Below are 25,095 nucleotides of genomic sequence, written 5' to 3' on the forward strand. Positions count from 1 at the left end.
TTTTGAGACAAGGTCTCACTAAGTCACTAAGTTGCCCAGGCTGGGCTTGAACTTACAATTCTACAGCCTCAACCTCCCAGAGTGCTAGAAGTACAGGTATGCACCCCATGCCCAGCAGACCCTATATTTTTAATAGCCTAACTCCATGCTGATAGTGGTGAAACAGCCTGGGGAGAGCTCTGACAAAGGAAAGTCAGAGGTGATGGGGGCTTTGCAGGGACAACTAATTTTTCTGGGTCACCCAAATTATATAATGAGAAATGACAGGGTAGAGGCTGGAAAACTAGAAAGGTTGAGGGAAATGGAGCATCTAGGACCAGACTATAAATTAGTCTTCCAGAGACAAGAAGAAAAAGTAATAAAGATCGATGGTAGTGCCATTACACTCCTCCCGCACTGATCTGGATATTGTCATCTCTGTTCTGCAGAGTTTTCTCACCTAACATCTCACCAATCCCAACTACAGTCCAGGAAGTCAGGCAAGGCAGAGATTCCTGACCCCATTTAACAAATTAAGATTACTGACATTTAGAAATGGGAAGAAAGGAGCTAAAGGTGTAGGGAAGGTGGGATGGGTAGGGGAAGAGTAAAAAGGGAAAAGAAAAAAATGTGAGAGAATGAAAAGATGAAAATAAAGTGTTTGTAGATGGGGAGAGGAGGAGGGGGTGAAGGGAGGGCAGAGGTTAGGGGAAAAAATGAGAATCAAGACTTGTCATGTAGAGGTACAAGATCCCAACAATGAATGTAACTGTACTGTATCCCTAAAATGTACCAATAAACTCAATTAAAGCTGAAAAAAAAAAAAAGAGAGAGAGAGATGCATCAAGCAACAGGGGTTTGTCCTAAGTGGTGCAGTAATAAATAAGTTAGCAACAAAGGACACTCTCTTGGCTTCTGCCCTTTCTATTAGGTCACAGTAAAGAAAATTCAAAATAATATAAATCAAGATATTGAGGAAGAGTTTAAAACTCTTGATTTTAACATCACACTGATCCCACTCCTTGCTCCACTCTCCATAAATGCATAGAGTTCTAGCAGTTTAAAAATACCCATATTCCCTCTCTTGGGGTCTCCAGAGGTCAGTGATTCAATCAGTGAGTTAATCAGGCACAAAGCCTTGGCTGATTATAAGCCATATCCTCCGGGAAACATTCCCCTGCATCAGCTCATCCACTGAATACAGGGCTGAGGATTTAGCTCAGTGGTTCCGATGCTTGTTTCACAAGCGCAAGAACCCAAGTTCGATTCCCGGTACCAAAAACAAACAAACAGAAAGTACACTTCCTTCTCAGCCACTGAATACAGATCTTTAAATGGCAATTAAAGAGAAGAGAGGATACTAAAAAAGACAAGGCCAAGGTTAACACCTTATTAGAAAACATTTTATATTATCTTAAAACTGAATATAAGACATAGAATATGGCCCTGAGATCCACCCACCAAATCAACTTAGTTGAGATCTTAAGCTCATAACAAGAAAAAAGTACTGAAAATCCATCATTAATCCATTCATTTATTCATTCATTCTTCTTTACTGATATATATTCTGTATACAACCTATATTAGGTTCTAGAGCTATATAATTATTATTTTTATATTTTTGTTTTTTTGTTTTTTGAGACAGGGTCTCACTATGTAGTTGAGACTGACCTGGAACTCACTATGTAGCCCAGGCTGATCTCAAACTCACAGTGATCCTCCTGCCTCAGCCTCCTGAGTGCTGGGATTGCAGGCATGTGCCACCACACCCGGCTAGAGCTATATAATTAAAATAAAACTCTGACTTTAAAAAGCTTACCTTCTTGCTGTATTTTATTATAGATGAATCCATCTTTTGATTTATTCATTGGCTTCTAGCACCTATGTGAATTTTGTGTATAAAAGTGATAATGTGGCCAGGTATGGCTGTGTATGCCTGCAATCCCAGCACTCTGAAAGGCTGAGGTAGTAAAATAACAAGTTTGAGCTTAGCTTGCAAAATTTAGCAATTTAGTAAAACCGTGTCTCAAAATAAAAAATAAAAAAGGATACCTGCAAACCCAACAGTCTGGAGGTTGAGGCAGGAGCATTGCCATGAGTTCGAGACCAGCCTGAACTACACAGCGAGACCTTATCTCAAAAAAAAGGACTGAGGATGTGGCTCAGTGTTAAGGCCCTATATTAAATCCCAAATGCTACTCAAAAAAAAGTGACAAATATTTTTCTTCAAATCTTAGTGATGTAACTGTGTGAGACATATGGAGAGAAAGTATGAACAAGAAGTTATATTTTATCTGTTCCTTGGCATATTTTTCCATGTGTTCTAGATTTTTTTTTTTTTTTTTTTTTTTTTTTTTACTTGGGTTTGAACTCAGGTCCTTGAGCTTGCGGGGCAGGGAGGGGAACCACTGAGCTAAATCCCCAGCCCAATTTTTTTTTTTTTTTTTGAGGCACTATATAGTCCAAGTTGACCTCAAACTCACTGCAATCCTTTCTCAGCCTCCTGAGTACTGGGATTACAGGCATGTGCCACCAGGCTCAAATCTAGATTTGTTTGTTTGTTTTTGTTTTTGTTTTGACAGTACCAGGGATTAGAACTCAGGACCTTGCACTTGCGAGGCAGTCATGATGCCACTGAGCTAAACCCCTGGCCCTGACTCTAGATTTTTTTTAAAGTAGAAATCTGAATTGGCATGTGGCTCTTTTGAAAAAATCCATACTGAGTAGTAACTAAGACTTTTAAAATTAAACCACAATATTTTGCAGATAAAAAAATCATGCTTATCAGCTACTGCCTTGATCATTTAGTAGGGAAAATAAATAATCAGAATATTAAGAGCTAGAATTAAGTAAGGAACAAATCAGCTCTTATGGGATTAAGATTATTAATTTTCCATTAGAAGTCCTTGGAGCCTGATTTGAGGAACATGGAGCATCTAGATGCTAGAGTGCTAAGTCTGCATAGATAGGGCTAGAGAGGCCTGAAGAGCAGAAGAGTTGCTTTGGGGTTAAAGAAATATGCTATAGGTAGGCTGGGGGTATAGCTCAATGGTAGAGTGCTTGTCTAGTGTGCATAGGGCCCTGGATTCAATCCTCAGTACTGCAAAAGAAAGAAATATGCTATAAGTTTAAGGTATAGCTCAGTGACACAGTCCTTGCCTAGAGTACTATGTGTGTGGCAGCAAAGCTCTGGATTCAATCCTTGTCTTAGTTACTTTTCTCATTGCTGAGAAAATACCCAACAACCAAAGTTAAAGGAGGAAAGGTTTCTTCAGCTCACAGTTTGAAGATGTTTCAGTCAATAATCAGTTGGCTTCAAGGCAGAGTGGATGGCAGACAGGCATCACAAGGGTGAAATAGTTCATGGCGGGCAGAAAGTAGCAAAGCAACGAGGGTCTACCACAGCTCTCTCTACCCCTTATCTTATCCAAGCTACTTAGTACTCACACCCCTCATCATAATACCCTTGATCCTAGCATTGCACCATGAATCAATTCCATAGTCACACACTCTAGATCCAGCCACCTCTGAAAAGCCCCCATCTATGACTGCATGAGACATTGAGGGGACATCTAAACACAAGCCATAACAATTCCTAATACTTCAAAAAAGTGTAGGTCAGGGAGAATATGCTGTAACCCTGGTTGCTTTATACTCATATCATCCTTCTGGGATAACTGCTCCCTATAAAATCCATCAAATTCTGTAATGGTCCTTGTACCACCTTGTACTCAAAGGACCCCAAACTCTGGGCATAAACTTGAGAGCTTCTTTATCTTTCCCTCAAACACTTTCATTTCCTGCCTTGTAAACTGGCTTCCACAGCTGCTAGGGCAACCTTATCTCACAAAGACCTCTTTTGATAGATACAACCAGTGATGGCTTAAAACTTGAGACTTGAAGCAAGCCAAAATGAGAACAATCCAGTTCATATGCAGTCTTTAGAGGTTTTAACCCTGAGCCAGCCAAAGATTAAAAAGTCCTGTAATATGGAACAAATACAGAGAAAGCAAACAGCTCCCACCAAACAACAGTCCACTCAGCAGATGCCCCAAATTCCCCAGTCCCTGCTACCCTACTCACCCATCCCCAAACTCATGTTCTGGCAAGATCTATCCTAGGCATAGAGCACAGGCAACACTGGAAACAAGGGCAGGCTTTCAGGACTTCTCCTGAAGCAATATCCAAAGGGAAATGAACAGCTGCCTGTTCTGTAGTACCTCCCCATCCCTGATCTGGTCGCCGCAGAATGCCAGCTAGGCCAGGCCTTCCTGGCACCTAGATATTGCAAAGAAGCTAGAAATGTACCACCCAGCCACCACAGACCACTCTTCCCAGAAAGTGGGAAGCTACGTATGTCATTTTAATGGTGAGATTGCCACCTGTAGTCTAAATACTACACGGCCATTTAAGGCACGCTTCTGTACAGAGCTCACTAAAACAGAGAAACAATGTCTGAGGGCTGGTTTGGCAATAACTTGTTCACACACCATACCTATTCTTACCTCCATGCAGTGCCCCCTGATGATCAAAACCTACCCTACATTCAAACCCAATGCATGCAGTGCCTCCTGCAGGGGATCTTCCTGCCTCTTCAGTCCTCAGTGATCACTCTATTTGTATTTGGATAATTTATTCATTCAAAAATATGCATAGATGCTTTTCTTGTAGCAGCACAGTTTGCTACCCTCTTACTGCATTTCACTCACTGGAACATAAGTTCTTTGACAAGGCTCCCCAAGTCCTATACTTCCACTGGCTAACCTTGTCAAGAATTATCTTCAAATACAAGAATATTTATAATGCTATATGAATTAACATGGATGCACCCTATCAAAAACCCATTTTCAATTCTCTTCACTCTAATTCTTCCTGCTCCTTCTAATCAGATGTTTTATTTAATCCCACACTATGCAGACCACACCTTCCTTGGCTCTCCATTACCTATTGCCAAAGTATTCAAACTGCAGATGTCAATCCCTCAGTCAGTGGTTCATTTTTGTTTCAAATTATTAGAGTTCATTAGGAAGGAAATGTACTGTTTTATAGAAGTTTTAGTTCATTTAAGTAATAATGGTAATCATAGCACCTTACATTTAAGAAGCATTCTGTGTCAAGGGTTATTCTAAGCACTTTATATTTGTTACCTAATTTATCCTCATGACAACCCTTTTAGGTATCATTACTATCATCTTCATTCTTCAGGTCAGAAGAAACTGGGGCAAAAGAAGAAAACTAAGTGGTGGCATTAGACATAGCAGTCTTGTTGTATGGTCCAAGCTCTCGGCTACTACACTATACTATAGAACACAGGAAGTATTTTTATACAAAATACATACAAACATGTGCATGGCTTAAAAATACTTGCCATAAAATATTTTTATACAGTCCATATTTCTATCTCTTTATTTCCATTGCTTATTCTATGTACCCACAACTCCAACCAAGTTGACTAACCTGTAGGACCTGCCTCTTCAGTTATAGCCTCCCATCATTTATCTTCATATCCTCTCCCCAAGCAGCCCTCCCCAGCACTTCTCAGGTTAGTCTAAAAGGGCTCCCTCCTGTGCAATCACACACACACACACACACACACACACACATATACACACACGACAAAGCATAGGCCCTGCTAAAATTAAGACTCACTTTGGTGTCCCTGTAAAAAAAAATAAATAAATAAAACAGTCAAATAACAACAAAAAACACAAATCAACCTTCCTGATCTAGCTCCTCCACTGACTCCTTGAAAAAGAGTCTTTCTACCCCTATGGTACTTTACTCATTACCTCATTTAATCTTCACAACCCTGTAATGCTACTGTTATCACAATTTTATAGGTAAGGAAAGTAGTCAAAGGAGTTTTTAGCATGTCAGTGGCCCACAGTTCTAAAGCACATGCCCTAAGCCCTTATCAATTACTCCCCACATTTAAATATATACATGTACAATTTGATTTTTCATTTTATTAAAAACTATGTCAAATTATTTCACTATTTATGTATGACTTATCTAGCCAGACAGATTCTGAGCCCCTCTCCCTTCACCCCAAAGGCTTCCCCTATAACACTGAACACACAGCTAAGCATACAATGGCTAGAGAGTTTTAACAAGCCAAATTGTTAGGTCTGGGCTCAGCTAAAAGAGAGAACTACTGTGTTCTGGGTAAAGCTGCTAAACAGATGTGTCTCAACCATACATAATAATTATTTCTTTTAGAACTAAGGAAAAAGTTCTCTTAACCCAGAATATCACATAGTGAAGGTCTATGAGTCATTCTTGTCAGCAATGATATGAAGATCCCAGAAAACAAGCAACATAAGAAGAATTACAGTAGGTGGGGTGTTTTTTTATCCTTCCCACTCAGTAGGGAACACAATTGGGATGATGATTTCTAACAAGTGCATAGAGATTCAGCTACAGAAATGAGGGAAATCCAAAGAGAAGGTCAATTTTTTTTTAAAGCCAACCTGAAAGGTTTTCCATGGGAAAGCACTGTGTTCAGAATAACGTAAGAGGAAAAATACTAAGTAAACACATAATCTATTCTGTAATTCTAATTCTTGCTGAAAGGACTAAAGATACCAAACTAATATGTAATCTAGGCAGATAAATAATTTCTCTGGACCTCAATTTTTTCATCCCTAAAACCACCTTAACAAATACTTTTCTTGCCCATATCACAAGGTATTGAGTCAAATGAAAAATGACAGACTAACATCATTGCAAAGAATACAGCTGGTTTTTTTTCAAATTGTAGTAAAATATACATATCATAATAGAGGCTGTATTTTATATCTGTATTTCTCTGGCCTAAGGGGAGTGCAGTGGTTGGGAGAAATGCAGAAATGAGAACACTGGTAACCTCAACAAGGGAAGAGTCACCCACTTTTCTGACCTCACTGTTGGACCTACAAGATTTCCAGGTATTATAGTACAAAGTCAGTTCTAGAATTTCCAGATTAGAAAGGCCTAGAACAGTGATGGTGAACCTTTTGGAGCTTTCAGTGATACAAACAGCCCACTGAGGCACACCTGCCATAGGTTCACCACCACCGCTATAAAAGTATCATAGAATGTCAAAGCTAGAAAGGATTCTGGAGGCCAATTCATCCTAATTCATTACCCTCTCATCTCTTTTCCAGCATACAACCTCATGATCATTATGACTCTGCTTATGTGTACATAAAGTCCCATCTTATAAACTAGATTATCCAGTTTCAATAACTTTGTTTATTTTCCTGCTGATTTCCTTTATTTTTTAGAAAATTCTTATCTAAACATTCTAATAGGGCATAGTTACATGGTAATACAGAAAAGTTCCTATACCCACCCAACTTGGGATCAAACATAATGAGAAATCAGTGCATTGCTAAATCTAGTAAGGCAGTAATGAAAATAATTAGAGTCCTTTTGGGGAGAAAACAATTTTAAGGTCCAAGTTTAGACTACATGGTCCAGTTGGACCTTCTCACATCTTCTAATGCTAATCTTGCTTATTCTAGATGAAAGACCTTAATTCAATGGGTTGGGGATGTAGCTCCTGCCTAGCATGCACAAGGCCCTGGGTTCAATCCCCTGGAACATGAAAGAAAGTAAGTTCTGTATAGCAAGGAACCAAACTAAACAAAAATTAAAACTACCTTAAAGAAACTGCCATTTTAAAGTGGCCATCCTTCTCTTAGAAACATCAAATCATCTGGGGACAGATTCTTGTCCTTGCCTTGAGAACTTCTCATTTAATCATAAAATATAAGTCAAATGGATAAACACTGCCATTGGGAAAAGGATACCTTGGGATTTTTTGTGACTTGACAAAGACTATTCCCAATACACCTTGGAATGCAAAGCTAAAGAAAATGAATTTAAAAATGTACAGGACCCAAAGCCCTCCTGTGGAGAGATATTAACCCCTTCACTTTTGAAATTTGATGCTATTTGAATTTCTCTAACAGACTGAGATCCTAAGTAAGGTTAAAGGGACTCTAAGTGCCAACAGGAAGTATTCTCACTTAGGTAAGAGAAAGTTTGAATAGGTGTGTTCTAAGCTCAATATGTAACCAAAATTGTCACAGGAAAAGGCTGTTTCTGGAATTGATTTGTTATTGTTGTTTTGTTTTGTTGTGCTTATTGTTGTTTTCATGTGTGCTAACAGGGATCAAATTCAGGGGAGCTCTACCACTGAGATACATTTGCAGCCCTTTTTACTTTATTATTTTGAGACAAGGACTCACAAAATAGGCCAAACAAGCCTCAAACTTGCAATCCTTCCGTCTCAGCCTCATGAGTAGCTAGGATTGCAGGCAAGCACCACTATGCTCAGCTTGGTTCTGGAATTAGGATATGGTTAAAGTTTTAAACACTTCTAGACTCAGCCAACAGGTTACTATGGGGGTTCCCTCCTCTAACAGATGAGTTTATACACCTATAAACTTGTACATTTACCTTGCAAGCTTAAGCACAGTAGACCTTAGGCCAAGGGTGACACTAAAGGAGTATGATCATCCTGATAGAAAGAACTTCTGTAAATAATCTAAAAAACCTACAAAATGTTAGGAAAATGTAAAATGACTTTTGCTGTCTCTTAACAGCAATCTGCTTTGTTTAGTTCAAAATTAAGAGACACCAGAGGCATTGACCATGAAGTGGGACATCTGGCCTTGTCCCTAACCTTGAACACCCCCTTCCTGTGCACTAGAATAGATAGTTAGACAAATCTCAAGGTAAACTCCCCAACTGCAAGGAACTGTTATGTCTGGGTATCTTGTGACCATGATGTAAACTGAGGAATAAAATGTAACCACATGAATGAGATCATAGCTGTAAAAGCTATAAAAGAGGAAGCTGCAACCCAACAGGTGGTCGATCACTGGCACTGCCTTTTTGAATGTGATTGACCCTTTGCTGGCAAATAAACTTTTTATTATTTTACTTCCATTCAGCTCGTCTCTATGTGCATGTCACTTGCCAATTCCTTCCACAACATTTGGTGCACTGGCCAGGAAGGAAAGGGTTAACTGACACAGCCCACGTTGGGCTTCAACCCACTGGAGGGAGCAACCATCCAGCTCCTTGGAAGGGAAGAGGCGCACCCCCAGGATTTCCTGGGTTCCCTTTCTAGGACTTGGAGGCCAGCTCGCTGGCAGCAGATCACTCAAATCCAGAACAGAGACAGCAGAAGGAAGGTGAGTGAATGAAATCATCCATCTGAATGGTGAACTTCCCTAAACAACCTCTAGTTTGTTTTGCTTTTGTTTGGGTTCTTAATTGAACGTTTGGGCAGATTACAGATTGGAGACCTGATAACCCTCCCTTCTCTGCCATTTGTGGGGATTTATATCCACAATTTGGACAAAATATGGAGTGCAGGCCTAATCATCCTACACTTTTTGCCATTTGTGAGGGTTTCGATTGCCCTCAATTTGTTACTGAGCTTTGTAAGGAGCCCCAGGGAGGGAATGTATTAACACCTGGTGTAATTGTGTGTGTGTTAGAGATTCAGTTAGGAGAGTGAGTAGAACAAGCTACAAAAGCAATCAGTAGCCTCATCTGTGCACCAAGACAAAGGGAGGGGGCGTTTACACTTAAACATCCCTCCCCAAGTCGTGGAGCTTGTGTGTGACCTGTTTCTGCGATTCTGTGGCCAGTGTCTAATATGAACAAAACAGAACACTAACATGACAGTGTCCCATAGTTCTGATGTAGCTGATAGTGGTCAAGAGACCCCACAGCCAGACTGGCGAGCATGTGAGTGATACCCACCCTTTGTTTGTCCTGCCTCACTGGACAAGGGAATATCTTGTGCTTGAGTGCATGATTCAGAATTTTGAAAAAGGCTTTGTGAGGGACTATGGGGTAAAATTAAGACCAAAAGATGCTCAGGAAGCTTTCTGAGTTATTGTGGCCTCAACCAAGCCAGTCTTGGCCCTAGAGGGAACTCTAGACAAAAGAAAAGTTATTTCCCTTTGTTTTTAACTGACACTTTGACAACTTGGAGCCTTGTGTGCTCTGTTTTGGGGCCTGAACAACCCAGAGCCACTCAAGCTTCTGCTCCATGGCAATCAGCTGTTGGTAAGAACTTTAGTTGTGGTCTTAGAACAACTGCTTGCTAAATCTGCTGTTTTTCACATGGCAGACTCTCTCAGAAAATATGACATGTTACAGGCAAATTCCAGTGCTTCCCCTTTGGAGAGGTCGAGCTGCCTCCCCCTCTGCTTGAGTTGCTAAGATAACAGGTGCGGAGGAGGTGGGGGCAAAAACATGAGAATTACTTGGCCTTAATGCACCAGAGGGTGCAGGTAGGAAACCATGGTCAGACTCAGAGAGAAGAGAACAGGGCTTGCACTCAGATTAGAAAGAACTAAAATAAGAAAATAATTCTTGGATGGATTAAAAACAGCTAGGAGAATGCAGTAGCCGATTGGTTGTGGTGATTTCTCCTGGGTGTTCTAGGAAATACATTGATATTTCTTATGCTATTTCTTCTAATAGTTCTATTAAATTTTCACTGCATGTTTTGTAGGCTTGTGTCTGGAACCATCGTAGATAATGCTTTGTTTTGTTTCTGGTTTTAATGGAAATGTGCATTGTGTTTTACTTCTAAATTGGCTGTTTTGAGTTATCTAGAAAAGTAGTATCTGTTTTTAGTTCTTAAAGATTTTGAATTAGAAATGGCTCTGGAATATTGTCAGCATACCTTTAGGGCATCTGTTATGATGATATAGTTTTTCCTGGTTGATTTGTTGGTAGCTTACATTAATAGATTTTCCAGCATTAAACCATCACTGGAACCAGGTATATATATATATTTTTTTTTAATTAAAAGATTTACAGGGTTTTTAATTTTTGCATTTAATGTAGACTTGAATTGTATAGGCTTAAAATAATTGATCTATAAATATTAATAAAGACACTTTGTTCTCAAAAAAAAAACAGCTAGGAAAGCTCTGAGAAACATACAGCAAAATAGAGAGAAAAAACACTCCAGGCTTTAAGAGCCCCAAGACCAGCACCATGTTATCAGCCTGATGCTGCCTGCAAAGGTCTGAAATCCAAAACAAAGCCAGAGAAACCACAACTGTGTTTTACCAGATATCAAGAGATTTTACGAGAGAAATCAAGTTACAAATTTTAACTATTTGATAAATGTATCTTTGTTTCAATTTGAGTTAAAGTTTAATTGGTGTGCTTAAAACATTTCTTGTACATTGCAAATTCTTGAACTGTGGTTATAAGGTTAACTTGTTCTCTTCTGTACTTTGTTGATGAAGAACTCAGGGTTAATACTGTTCTATTGGAAGCCAGTCAAATTTTAAAATGTAACAATCTGAAAACAGGAAAAAAAGGGAACACTTTAAAATTTTAATAGCTGAAGACAAGTTTGTTATAGAAGGTTTATGGTAAGTGAAGCAGCAGAGGAAAATATTAAGAAAGCTATAAGTAGAAGAGATATACCTTTGATATGAAAGGATTTTGTATGTTTGCCTTGTTAGAAGGATAAAGTGAGATATACAAGACCAGAAGGCCTAGGAGTGTCAAGAAGGTGCGCAGAAGTGATTTTTCAAGGAAATATGTGTGTTTGCTTGTTGGCTTCAAGTTTGTTATAAAAGGTTTGCATTCACAGGCATAAAGAGACTCACATCAATGAATATTACTTAAATATGTTGTTATAAAATGTTTGCATTGGTTATCATCAAAGGGTTGAATTCTAAATGTTATTGTATATGTTTATATGGTCATTTTCAAAAATAGTATTTTCTATGGAAAAACAAAGTTATTAAAAGAGATGACCCCCTTGTTTATGAGCTCTGGCAGCTGCAGTTATACTAATTAAGGAAGCTGACAAACTAACCTTAGGACAGGAATTGACTATTCGGGTTCCCCGTGCCTTTCTAGAACTGTTGAATTAACAGAAGACATCAGTGGCTCTCAAGTAAGAGAGTCACATAATATCAGCCTCTTATCTGTGAGAACCCCCGTCTGTTTTGTTCTAGTTAAAACCTTAAATTCCACTACCTTTTTGCCCTCAGAACCTGGCCCTCCTGACCACAACTGTCTCAGTGTCACCAATGAGTTGTTCTCGAGTCGTCTGGATCTGCAGAAAACCCCATTACCTGATGCTGATTTCATCCTGTTCAAGGATGGGAGCAGCTTCATGGAAAATGGGGTACACTATGCTGGCTATGCAGTGATGACTCAAGATGAAGTGGTCCAAGCAGGACCCCTCCCCACTGGATGGTCAGCTCAGCGAGCAGAGCTTTGGGCACCCATACAGGCTCTCTGATGGGCAAAAGAGAAAGAGGGTAAATGTTTATACAGACTCCTGTTATGCTTTTGCTACCCTATATATTCATGGCATAATAAATGAAGGACATGGTCTTCTCACAGTGGAGGACAAACAGATTAAAAATAAACAGGAAATAATATAGTTATTAAAAACAATGTGGGAACTTGATAAAGTAGCAATGATGCATTGCTCTGGGAACCAAAAAGGAAAAGATACAATAGCAAAAGGCAATGCTAAGGCAGATTTAGAAGCCAAAAAGGCTGCTAAACAGAAACTTCAGATGGAGATAAAAAGGCCCCTAGCTGTTATAAAATACTCAGATAAACAGGTCCTCTCTGTGCTAACCCCTGCCCATTTGATAAAGCCAAAGGGGACTGAGTCTATGTTAAAAATTAGAAAAAGACCCCTTTGAAACCTATATGAAAAGAACCATATGAGTCACTTATAGTTACTCCCACAGCTATCAAAATGGCTAAAGTCCAACCATGGATTCACCACTCTAGAGTGAAGCAAGCTTATCCAGAGAACTCCACAGACTGTGACTCCAAGGAACACAGCACTCAAGGCCCTGCTCTTACCACACCGGAAGCTGATGAGTCTATGCATGGCTAAAGAATAAGGTCTGCAATCAAGATATTATAGACTCTTTTATTGTGTCAAATGGCTATGATATTTTATGATATTTTTTGAATTAAGATTTTATAAGCCTAAAGATGATAAGTCTGATTTTAAAAATGTGTGCTTTAAAACTGTTAAATGGGAACTGGAGGGACATCCCCACATGCTTCTTTTTAATGCCTGGCCCAAAAACAACATTATAGAAATCCTGATACCATACTCAACTGTGGAGGATAGACAAAAAAAAAAAAGATGTATTATTCAGATAAAACTCAAATATTGTTAAACAGTTCTACTGTGACCAGAAATACTGGCAACTGTGATAACTGTAAAAAGGGACAATGTAACCCTTTAAAAATGTATATAACTTGGCCTTGGAAGGCAAGCTGGCTACAGGGAATAGCTTTTTAAATGCCACCACAAGATGCTACATGGCAACAACCAAGGCACTGTGGCCATGTCAGGTGCAAAGCTGGCCTCATCTACAAGGAGACACATGGGGTGCTGAAAGTATTCCTGGAAAGCATGATACATGATGCTGTCACCTACACAGAGCACACCAAGCACAAGATGGTCACACACTCAAGCACCAGTGACACATGCTCTATAGCTTCGGCAGCTAAACCTCCTCTGTCTACTACAAAAAGCTTTTAACGATGTCATATCCACTGTACTTCAATTTTTCCAAAATCTACTATTCTGCCCCACCTATTGGGCTCCCATCATGTCTTCTGAAGACTCAAAGAAAAACAAGTTAGTTATCTTTTTCAAGAACAGCCTTTCAAGAATATGAAGATACTGATTACATTTTTTCTTCACAGTATCTAATCCTGGCTTCTTCATACCCTCCTCAATCTGATTTCAAGTTTCCCTCAATCTTGGCTGCCCAATCCACACATGCTTTAGTCTGCCCATATTTCCTTTATAACACTATATCTAGAATGGTTGAGGCCTGCTACCCAGATTATTATGAACATGAAACTACGATCTCTGCTTATCCTCCATCCTAAACATAATAGTTATGTAAGCTTAGGAGCCAAAACCTTTTTCAGATATATCACACGATAACCTTATTATGAGGCACTCTAGTCCACTCCATTCTTCACAGGCCAAACCTGGGCAAAAAGTGAGCAGCTCCACATGATTTTTGGTCCTAGAATTGTAGAGGTACTTAGATAACTGTTTAATGTCTCCCCACTGTCTACCTCTGGACTTATTGCTGCCTAAGGATCCCTTCTAGGGCATAGACTTTAACCCTATGTCATTTACTCATTAAGATATTCATTCAGGAAGGTATGAAAGGCAATAGCTGGATCACAGATGAGACAAAAGGTAACATAGCACAATAGTTTAAGAATATGGGCTTGCACTCAGGTGCAGTGGTGCAAGTCTGCAGTCCCAGGTAACTGAGACACTGAGATAGGGAGGATCACTTAAGCCTAGGAGTGAAAGACTAGTCTATCTTTTAAAAAAATAATTTGGGCTCAAGAATATTGGCTCTGGGGCTGGGGATTAAGCTCAATGGTTCTGCTGTCTGCCTCGCAAGCACAAGGACCAGAGTTTGATCCCCGGTATAAAAAAAAAAAAAAGAATATGGGCTCTGGAGCCTCATGGTTATTTAAATCCTGGTTCTATTACTATCTATGGGATCTTGGACACATCACTAAATTTTTGTATGCTTCAGCTTACCCCTTTGCAGAATGAGGACAATAATTGTTCTTACTAATAACAAAAGTCTGTATCTTGCTTGCAGAAGAGAGGTTACACAGGAGTATACTCAAACTGAGCATATAAAATGAAGGCATTTTATTACAGGTAAATTATATTTCAATTAAGTCAATTTGAAAAGTTAACAAAAAATTATATGAACTACTCATGGAGGAATGTATAAATTAAAAGATTCTAAAGTGGTTCCAGCAAACCTAGTAACCATTTAACAAGTGCTACTTGTAATGGTGCACACAATCCCTGTGGCCTGTGCCTATCCCTGGGGAATAAATAAAAGGCCTAAAGGTCCAAAGGCATCCTCAGTTACCACAGGTACAGCATTTTCCCAGAAATTTCATTATGGAGCTAGATAAAACACCAATGTTACAAAGCAAATTTCTCCCATGTTCCAGCCAAGGCTGCATTTAACACCAGGAAAGCCAAACCACAAGAACAATCACCAGGGCCAAAGATGTTCCCATCAAACTGGAAACGATCTGCTTTTCTTAGCCTTCTTGTGGCTTAAACAGTGACTTCTTCCTGGCTTAACTCTGTTTTTATTTAGTCCTTTACTAAGTCTTCTCTGAATGTTTCCTCTACCCAGATGTATAGGTAACCAAAGGGTAAGAGAAGGAAAAGATAACAAGTCTCCAGGTTAATTCACCCTTATGAACTTCAAAAATCTATAGGAATTACAAACAGAAAAAACAAACTGGTATCAGAGGCATAATGGTATAGTGAAGAGAGCACCTTGCAAAGAGTTGGACAGCTACTGTCTAGGCTCAGCTGACACAAATCACATGACCATGAGTTAGTCCAATGCCTCACTTTCCCCATCTACAAAACGAAGGCATGACAGTAATCTCACAGTCTGTGGCTTGACAATGGTAGAAAAACAAGTCTAAGATAACTTACTTCAGTGTAAGCCTTTTTAAAAAATCTCAGGACAAGCCAAGTGAGCCAATTCAGAAAAACTGATTCTGCCTTAGATCCAGAATTCAATATAGGCAGTGCCTCACTGCAGTAGCTGTAACATGACGGCGGTAATAATCTGGAGGTACTCCCTTTCAGCTACTATTATAGTGATCAGGTTCATTTCCATTTTCTCACCTTGCAGTGCCCCACTGGGCCAAACCTGTGAACCAAGGAGTCAGGATGCCAAGAGAAGCTCATTCCTGGCATTTCCTCCCTTCCCGTTCCCTGGGTTAGGCCCAGGAGCTTAGAAGAGCCTCCATGAGGTAAAAGGCAAGGTAAGGCAAAGACAACATCTGTGCTCTGTTCTCCCTGGGAGTTAGACTATCATGTATGCTGAAAGGGCTATGGGGCCTTCAAGATACACAGTACAGTGAATTAGCGAAAAGAATCATTTTAGTTTGTGAAAATAAGATAGTTTTGCACAATAATCTTCTAGTTTAAGCATCAGTACACTGATGCGCTGATGTTATTTGATGAATTGAATTGTTCAGTATTTCTATTCTAGTCTCTCTCAGACCCTGTGCTTGCTCTAGACAGATGAAATTAACTCAATTTCCTGTACTTTCTCCTCATATGTACCTCTCCCAACCCTGGTACTGGGGATTGAATACATGTGAGTGCTGAGCTACAATACATCCCAACTCCTTTTTTATTTTTATTTTTTAATTTTGAGACAGGGTCTTATTAAATTGCCCTGGCTGGCCTCAAACTTGTAATCCTTCTGCCCAAACATTCCCAGTAGCTGGGATTATAGACATGTGCCTCTATGTCCAGCAGCTTCTTGCTCTTAAAAGGTTCAAGATATAAAGAGGAAGACAGATAGCAAAATGTAACAAAAGGCCTATATAAAGTGCTCTGGAGGCACAAGTGAATGTAACTGCCTCTATAGAAAGAAGAGATCAAAGGTGATAATGCTGAAAAGATGACATGTAAACTGGATCATGAAGGAGGGATACATGAAGATGGGAAGGCTATTCCTGACAGAGGGAACAGAAAGTAAGAGACTTCAGATATGAAAAGTCCTGTTGTGCTTCAGGAACAGCAAGCAGTCTAGAAGAGCTGGAATACAGTATGGGTGAGTTTGGCATCCTCGTGTTAAGACTTTACTTTTTAAATGGGACTGCAAAACTTCCAAGAAAAGAAAAAAGCTGAAAAGCAGGTAACGGGACACATAACATATCCTACTTCCTCTCCCAGCTTTCCCCAAACTCTACCTTTCACGTATACATGCCTCTTCCACCATACACACACACACACATACACACACACACACACACACACAGAAATTCTGTACTAATTTACAAAGTTCTAATCAATCATGGCACTGTTGGAATTTAGAAAAATTGAGAGAATTTCAAGCCCAAATCCAAGGACTTAATTCCAAGGCTTTTTTTTCACTCAAACTCATTTCTAGTGAGATTTCTCCAGGACCTATCCCCTGAGAATATCACGGGAGCTGAAGTAAGAAAGACAGCCCAACAAACCCAGAGCTAACTTGCTCTTTAAAAATGATTCTAGTCATAGCTATACAGTTGCATCATGCTAAACACAAAAATAAATTTTAGGTGGAAAGAAAGACTCGATTATCTCATAAGCAGGACATACTCCTGATCTTCAGCCACACTGAAAATCCTTAGGTTACTGGCACAGGACAGCCAAGCAGATAGGTCTTGGTAACAGGGCCAAAGAAGTCATGGAAATGAGACACACACAAGACCCTAAGTCTATAACTACATTGGGAAATGTTGGAGTGGAAGAAAAGCATGGACTTTAGACTTAGATCTGAGCACTAATATCAATCTATCACAAGCTGACTTAGTTCACTGAATTTTACTCTCCTCCTTTGTAAATGAAAATAACAGCATTTAACTAAAGGGCATTACTAGATGTACTGAATTAAGAATACAAACCACCTCACCTGACACACTGTCAGTATTTAACTTTACATTCTTTCCCTTTAGCCATGGCCACAATTTTGCACTGTTGCTTCCTTAGGGAAGGGTGGCCCAAATTGTAACAGACTATCTGAATGGCATGTCCGGGACTTATGCAACGCAGAGTCAAAGATAAGTAACCACCAAGAATTCTGTCTAACAGAACTCAGGAAACTAGCTAAAATATCACTTGAAATATATTCAAAACAGTGGATAAGGCTGAGACCAACAATCAATTATAATAACATATATGAGCCTGTTTTTGTCCATTCAGTCTGCTAAAATAAAAATATCATAGTCGGGATAGCTTAAACATTCATTTCTCACAGCAACAGAAGCTGGAAAGCCCAGAACAGACCAAGGAACACAGTACCTGATGAGGGCCCTTTACACTGAGCTACATTTCCAGTTTGGTTTTTTGGTTTTTGGTTTTCTTGAAACAGGGTCTTACTATGTCACTGAGTTCCCCAAGCTGTCTAGAATCCGGTTCTTTTTTAAATTCTCATTTTTTTTTTTCTAAAAGTATTAACTTGCGGAGCTGGAGCCACATCCGTATGGGCCGGCAGAGCTCGGGCCCCCTCGCCCAGGACGCAGAGGTCGCTGCGTAGGACAGGGAGGAAGATGGCCTCGGTGCTCAAGATGGACGAGGTGATAGAGGTGCACGACTTCATAACCAGCTTCTCGGGGATCGGGCGGGAGCTGGGCGCCGGAGCCTACAGCATGAGTGATGTGTCGGCATTGCCCATTTTTCAAGCAGGAAGCATCCAGCCTTCTACTGAATGGTGAAAGGAAATACCCTCCCTTTCAGTAAGTGATGTGTGCTACAACATCACCAGCAGTCAAACTGCACGATGAGACACTCACTTACCTAAACCAAGGCCAGTCTTAAGAAATTCGGATGTTGGATAATCGGAAAATGGGAGATATGCCAGAGATCAGTAGAAAATTGGTAAAGTTGCCAGCACCACAATACAAACATGCCAGAGGTGACAGTGACTGGGCTGGGCTGGGCCATGGGATGCCAAGCGCAGCCCGGGGACCAGCTCTCTCCTCAGAGTAGCTGCAATGTTGGTGGCTGGACTGAAGAAGCAGTTCCACAAAGCCAGCCAGCTGTTTAGTAAAAAGTAAGTGGTGCTAGATGACGAATTTTTAGACATGGAAAGGAAAACAGATGTTACCAATAAAGCGGTTGCAGAAATTCTTTCAAAAGCCACTGACTACCTTTAGCCAAATCCAGAGCTAAGTGAGGAATGCTGGACACTGTGTCGAAGAGCAGAGGGCAGGTGAAGACCACGGGCTACCCGCAGCAGAAGGACTGCTGGGGAACTGCATGCTGAAGTATGGCAAGGAGCTCAGGGAGGACTCACCTTCGGTGATGCGTTGATCAAAGGTGGTGAATCCATGAAACTAATGGCCAATGTGAAAGGCTCTCTTGATATTAATGTAAAGCAAACTTTTATTGATCCACTTCAGCTACTCCAAGATAAAGACTTAGAAGAGATTGGGTATCACCTGAAAAAGCTGGAGGGCTGCCGCCTGGATCAGGATTATAAAAAGAAGCGAGTAGGTATGATTCCAGGTGAAGTCAGACAAGCAGTAGAAAAGTCTGAAGAGTCAAAGGAGCTGGCTGAAAGAAGCATGTTTAATTTTTTAGAAAATGATGTAGAGAAAGTCAGCCAGTTGGCCATGTTTGTCGAGGCTGCACTAGACTACCACAAAAGTCCACAGAAATCCTGCAGGATCTACAGGGCAAGCTGCAGATGTGGATATCGACTGTATCCAGTATCCCCAAGCAAGAATACCAGCCAAGGCTGGTGAAGAGGAGTTCTAGTGAGCTCCATGGAGTTTCTACCACCCCTGTGGCAAAGATGACAGGTTCTAACATTCCCGTGGACCAAACCTGCTGTCATAGTCTTTATGATTTCAAGCCAAAAAAAACAAGGAGAATTTGGATTCAAAGGAACATCATTACATTAACCAATCAAATGAATCAACAAAAATTGGTCTGAAGGAATTATACATGGGGAATCCGGAATCTTCCCTATTAATTATGTGGAAGTGATTGTGTCTTTACCTCAGTAAATGTATAATTCAAACTTTGGACACACTTTCATGACTGAAATGAATTCACACCAATGTTCTCGCTGTGTGGTGTTCTGTGACCTCTGTGCTCTCTGACCAACTAAATGACTTTTACATGTGTATTCTTTTTCTAATGTATTTTGTATCAATCTAATTTATATAAATGATTTTCTTGTTCTCAATACATTCAAATAGTTTTCTTCTTTGCCTATTGTTCTAATAAGTCATTGGTTAAATGTATTTGCTTCTGGTTGTTAAAAAATAAATCATAGCCATTGCCAGTATGTCAGTAAAATGCCTATATACTGTTCGGCTGCAATGAAATGCAACATTTGAAACTAAAAAATGCTAAATATTTTGTCTCTTGACACCACTGATGGCATCTGGTCTTTTCACTCTTCCTCCTGTTTTAAACTTACCTGTGACTAGCCCAATAAATATGACACACTGTGTTGGCAAAAAAAAAAAAAGCCAACAAAATCTTCAAAAAATTGTTGAGAATTAATTTTATATTAGGCTCTCTTTTGTGGGGGTTGGAAAGGGTTTTGTTATTGTTTGTTTTGTTTTGGCCAGTTAGCTGACAGAATGATTGTCTTTAAAATAAATGTAATGATTAAAAAAAAGTATTAGCCGGGCATAGTGGCACACGCCTGTAATCCCAGCACTCAGGAGGTTGAGGCAGGAGGATCACTGTGAGTTCAAGACCAGCCTGGGCTACATAGTAAATTCCAGGTCAGTCTCAACTACATAGTGAGATCCTGTCTCAAAAAACAAACAAACAGAAAGTATTAACTTGCTCTAGCATCAAATCTAAAGCCTGAAAACTAAAGTCTCATGTAAATATCCTCTAAATCAGATACAGATGAAACTCAAGGTAAAATTCATACTGAAGCAAACTGTTCTTCAGCTGTAAATCTGTAAATCCAACAAGCGATGTTCTTCAAAATATAATGGTGGGATAGGCAAAGGACGTACATTTCTATTCCAAAATGGAGAAACAGGAAAAAAGAAATATATAATGAGTTCCAAGTAAGTCCATATAAAAGGCAAAATGAGAGTTTAAAGTCAAAAATTATCCTTTTTGGCTCAGTGCTCTACCCTGCAGGCCCTACGGGGCAGGGATTCCACCTAAAAATTTGCTAGGGTGTTGGTTCTGTCCTCACAGCTTTGCCAGACGGGGTCTATGCCCCCAAGGCTAAAAACAGTCCTGCCCTCCCATAGATTTGGATAACACTACCCTGATGGCTTCAGGAAGAGGCCAGGTGGCCTCCTGAAAGCTAGGAGATAATTTCCCCTTTTTGAAGGCAAGGAGTCATCCCTGGTGACCTCTGAATCACCTCCTGGTTCACTTATTTTGAAGGATAGTGCTTAGCTTCTGTTGAGATGTCTGGGGTGCTGATTCACTTGGCCACATCCTTAGTGCTCTCTTCCAAACATGTTTTCTCATTTTTTTTGCAATATAGATTGGCTGAGAAATTTGCTAATCTTTAACTCCTAATTCCTTTTCTGCTTAACAATTCCTTAAGTCATTTCTCTCCTATTGCATTTTTCTCTAAATAGGCAGGAGGAGCCAAGCTGCACCTTCAACAACTTTGTTTAGAAATTGCTTCAGCTAAATATTACTTCACTAGGTGCAAGTTCTACTGCCACTACCCACACAGCATAAGGTCCAAAGCCAGGGGGAGCAGTGGGAGATGAAGAAAAGATGACAAAGAGACCAAGATTATTCTTGATAGCTGGGACCAGGTGGGACCATAGCCTGATGAGCTAATGGCTGCCTGTCGTCCAGTGTGCTCTTTATTTATAGTGTAGGAAGGCAGGGTAACTACTGACACGTGGCCCACGTGGGCTAGGCTGAACATGATTATCTCACAATTGGGACATGTACAGAAAAGGAACAAGGATACATAATGCAACTGTCTCCTGGGGCTGTGCCATCCAGGATCTACAATCTTAGTCAGACTGTTTGACTATCTAATCTATGGAGAAGAAAGGGAGTAGGAAGTAGAAGGGTCATATTCAAGCTCAGCCCAAGGCATTCTTTCTACCTTCTTCAAAACATAGAACATGAACACACATGCATGAATAAGCACACATACAAACACATACATAAAACATGAAAACAATTCAACCAAGTAATTTGCCACTTTATAACAAGGATCATCTTCCCCCCCTCCATATTCAATAACACATTCTGTCTTTGTCAGTAACTCATTTCTGTCTTTGCCATCCATATTTCTACCAACATCCTGTCCAGGATTAATTTGATATTCTTTAAAAAGGTTGAGGCTTTCTCTACTGCTCTCCTCTTTCTAAGCGCTCATCAGAAATCATCTTTACATGTCTGTTCATGACAATGTAGGCTTTTTGTAGCAGGTAACTCTAAACTCTTCCAGGATCTTCTCACTTTCTAGTTACAAAGCCACTACCACATTTTTAGGTATTTGTTATAGCTACACACCCACTTCTTGGTAACAGTTTGCCTTCGTCCATTCAGACTATTATAAAAATAATATGGACTCAGTGGTTTAAACAACAAATACTTCTCACAGAGGCTGGGAAATCACCAAATCAGGGCACTTCCCAGAACAAGGCACCAGCAGACTCAGTGTCTAAGGAGAGCCCATTTCCTGGTTCATGGGTGGCATCTTCTCAGTGACTTCCTCTTGCAAGTGGGGCAAGGGAGCTCTCTGAGGTTCTCTTATACAGGCACTAATCCTATTCATGAGTGCTCTATCCTTATGATGTAATCTACCAAGAGTCCAACCCCCTTATACCATCTCATTGGGGGTTAGCATTTTGACATATGAATCTGGAGGGGATGCAAACATTTAGTCTATAGATGAGTCCCATCAATCAAGGACCAAGTGAGTATGAATCCAGAGTTAAGAGAAAACAGTACACATTCCAGCTGAGGTCTGTGTCCTCTTTGCTGGACAGGTAGGCAAACATTCAAAGGCAAACAGTTTTTCTCAAGGTGTTAAGTCTTGTCACACAAGACCCAGGAGACTGAGTCCAAGATTTAGGGTGACCTTAGCACATGGTTACCAAGAAGTGACATCGCTACTCCTTACTGAGTTTCACCTGGACAGATAGAGACTATGCCTATTTTTAATGTCTCTAGAACCTTCCACATTGCACTATAACCAGTCAAATAGTCACTGAATAAATGAACTGACTTGGACATGGCTTTACTCTTACTGCCTGGCCTTTAGGCATTTGTATATACTCTTCCTGAGACCTAGAATTATCTTTCTTAACTCCATTTACTTAGTTAGTACGTCTCAGTTTTCAGGTCTCAATTTAAATGTCACCTCCTCAGATAATGTCAGGTTTTTCTAAACAATATCAAGAAGCATTAACACTATCACTCTAAACAATATTGTTTGCCTGCTATATGTACCCTCTCAACACAATAAGGACTTTACTACAATTTTTGATTCATTTTTGCTTTCTCTACTATACTAGGAGACCAGGAACAATATCTTATCTGTTCATTATAGTGATTCCCAGGGCCTAGTACAGTACCTGGCACAGAGGTAGTACTCAATGTTAAAGTAATGACTGAATTCCAGTCCTAAATATTTCTTGGACACTAGGATTCAAATCTGTCTGCTCAGGGTCAGAGATTTAGCTCAGTGGTGCTGCCACCTGCCTCACAAGTGCAAGGTCCCAAGTTCAACCCCCAGTATCAAAAAAAAAAAAAAAAAAAAAAAAAAAGTTCATCTCTAAATTGGCAATGCTTATTTTTTTACTAGAATCTTAATAGTGCCTGTAAATGCCCACGAATGAAAGATGATAGCAGAATTAGTGAATAGAACAAAAAACTGTATGACAGAAAGTGAGATAAACTAAGGTTATGAAACAAGAAACCCTTGCCCTTTTTCATATATGCCATACTAAAGAATATGGTTTATTAATCTGCAGAACAGCCTGTTATACAACTTGGGCTAAGTTCACATGAATTTATGATGTAAATAATCCTGCTACATTCATCTATTAAGCAAATTTTGTCACCAATAGACTAATAGGCCTTCTTCCCCTCCCTTTAGGTTTGCCCTATTTTCCTAAGCTGTATGGGATAGTTCAGTAATATAAGTGTCCCCAAGGATAGCTGTCAAAATAAACTTTTCACTGTAGAAAGTTATAAACAGGAAACTATGATTTAGAAAAGATAGAATCAGTATAACAAAAAGGCCTAGATTCTAGTCTGGCTAGCTGTGTGACACTGGGTTACTTAGTTAATCTTTCTGAGTTTTAGTAATCTCTTCGGTAAAATGGCAATAACCTATCTCACAAGACTGTAAGAAAGATTGCAGCAACATGTGCAAAGCATCTAATATAATGCCTTGGGTCTAACACATGTTTATTCTTTTAATCCCACCCAGGTCATAAGGGTACTATTTCCTCAAAACAATAAGCACTTTCACAACCCAATACAGCCTAGAGATCCATGAGGCCAGAAGCTACCCATATAGATAAGGGCCTGCACTGGCTCCTGAAAGGGGATGGGCAGACTGCCGTTTCCATTCTCTGTCACTGCTGTCTGAACAATGAAGAAATTACCCACAGTCAGGCTGGGGGCTGGGGGTGACTAAGACTCTCCCAGAACTTCAGATCTATTATTAGCCTGCTCACCTGTCCAGAGAGGCTCAGGATTGTTGTCTACAAACTTGGTTAACCTATAGCCCGTGACAAGCAATTTAGGATTGGGGCATGTCTCAGACCAAAGATTACATAATGGCATCCAACCTAAATAGTGAAATGTGGGAGCAAACCACAGCACCAGACGTAAAAATTAACCAGAGGAGTTGACTCTTCCTTCCCAAGATGCAGGGAAGGAAAGAAGAGAATAAATAACACACCCTCCTTAACCTGCTGGCTTTATGTCACAGTAAGCCTCACATGGAGCTTATCCTTTTTAGGGATTTCAACTTGCCTTTAGAAATATCTTCAGATACCCACTCTACTCAAGATTAAACACTGGACAAGTCACTGTTCTCTAGGCTCATCTATACATCTGACACTAAAGAAGCTAGGTCAGATGATTCTTACCTCTTGATAAACTTGTTCACAGATCTTCCTCTAAAAATCCACATGCCTGATTCATAAGAAGCCAAACTAAAACACTGTTCTAAAGACAATGAGATAGAGATCTCAGGTGTACTACCTTTGCCATCAGCCTTAGTCAATCCACCAGGAAGAGGGGTAAGGAGCACAATGAACTGGGAACAAGCCACTGCAACCTCTCCAAAGCCCAACACCTCCAGCCTAGGGATGCCATTATCTCATAGCACCTAACAAGGGGCTCAGTAAATGCAAGCAAATGATTTCATGAGATAAATATATGGGATGCTAACTGCCAGCTCCCATACAGTCCCTTAAAGGACAAATCTGGAGCAGAGGTCTAAATGACTTAAAATGATAATAGACAAGAAAAAAAAAAAAAAAAGGAAACAGGCCTATGCTTCCTGCCATTCCCAATGTGCCTTTCCCAATCTTAGCACTACCACC

At 40.0% G+C, this 25,095-nt stretch overlaps 1 protein-coding gene and 1 pseudogene across 5 annotated transcripts in view; one reads left to right on the top strand and one right to left on the bottom strand.

Annotated features, from left to right (window-relative positions):
* Positions 1-25,095, bottom strand: part of Stim1 (stromal interaction molecule 1) — a 207,949-nt gene that overhangs the window by 111,707 nt on the left and 71,147 nt on the right. The gene's annotated exons all lie outside the window — the stretch shown is intronic.
* On the top strand, positions 8,855-20,021 carry LOC104847676 (annotated as a pseudogene).

Source organism: Fukomys damarensis, unplaced genomic scaffold (genome assembly GCF_012274545.1).
Source record: "Fukomys damarensis isolate Sample0158 unplaced genomic scaffold, DMR_v1.0_HiC HiC_scaffold_16, whole genome shotgun sequence".
Classification (NCBI taxonomy): Eukaryota; Metazoa; Chordata; class Mammalia; order Rodentia; family Bathyergidae; genus Fukomys; species Fukomys damarensis.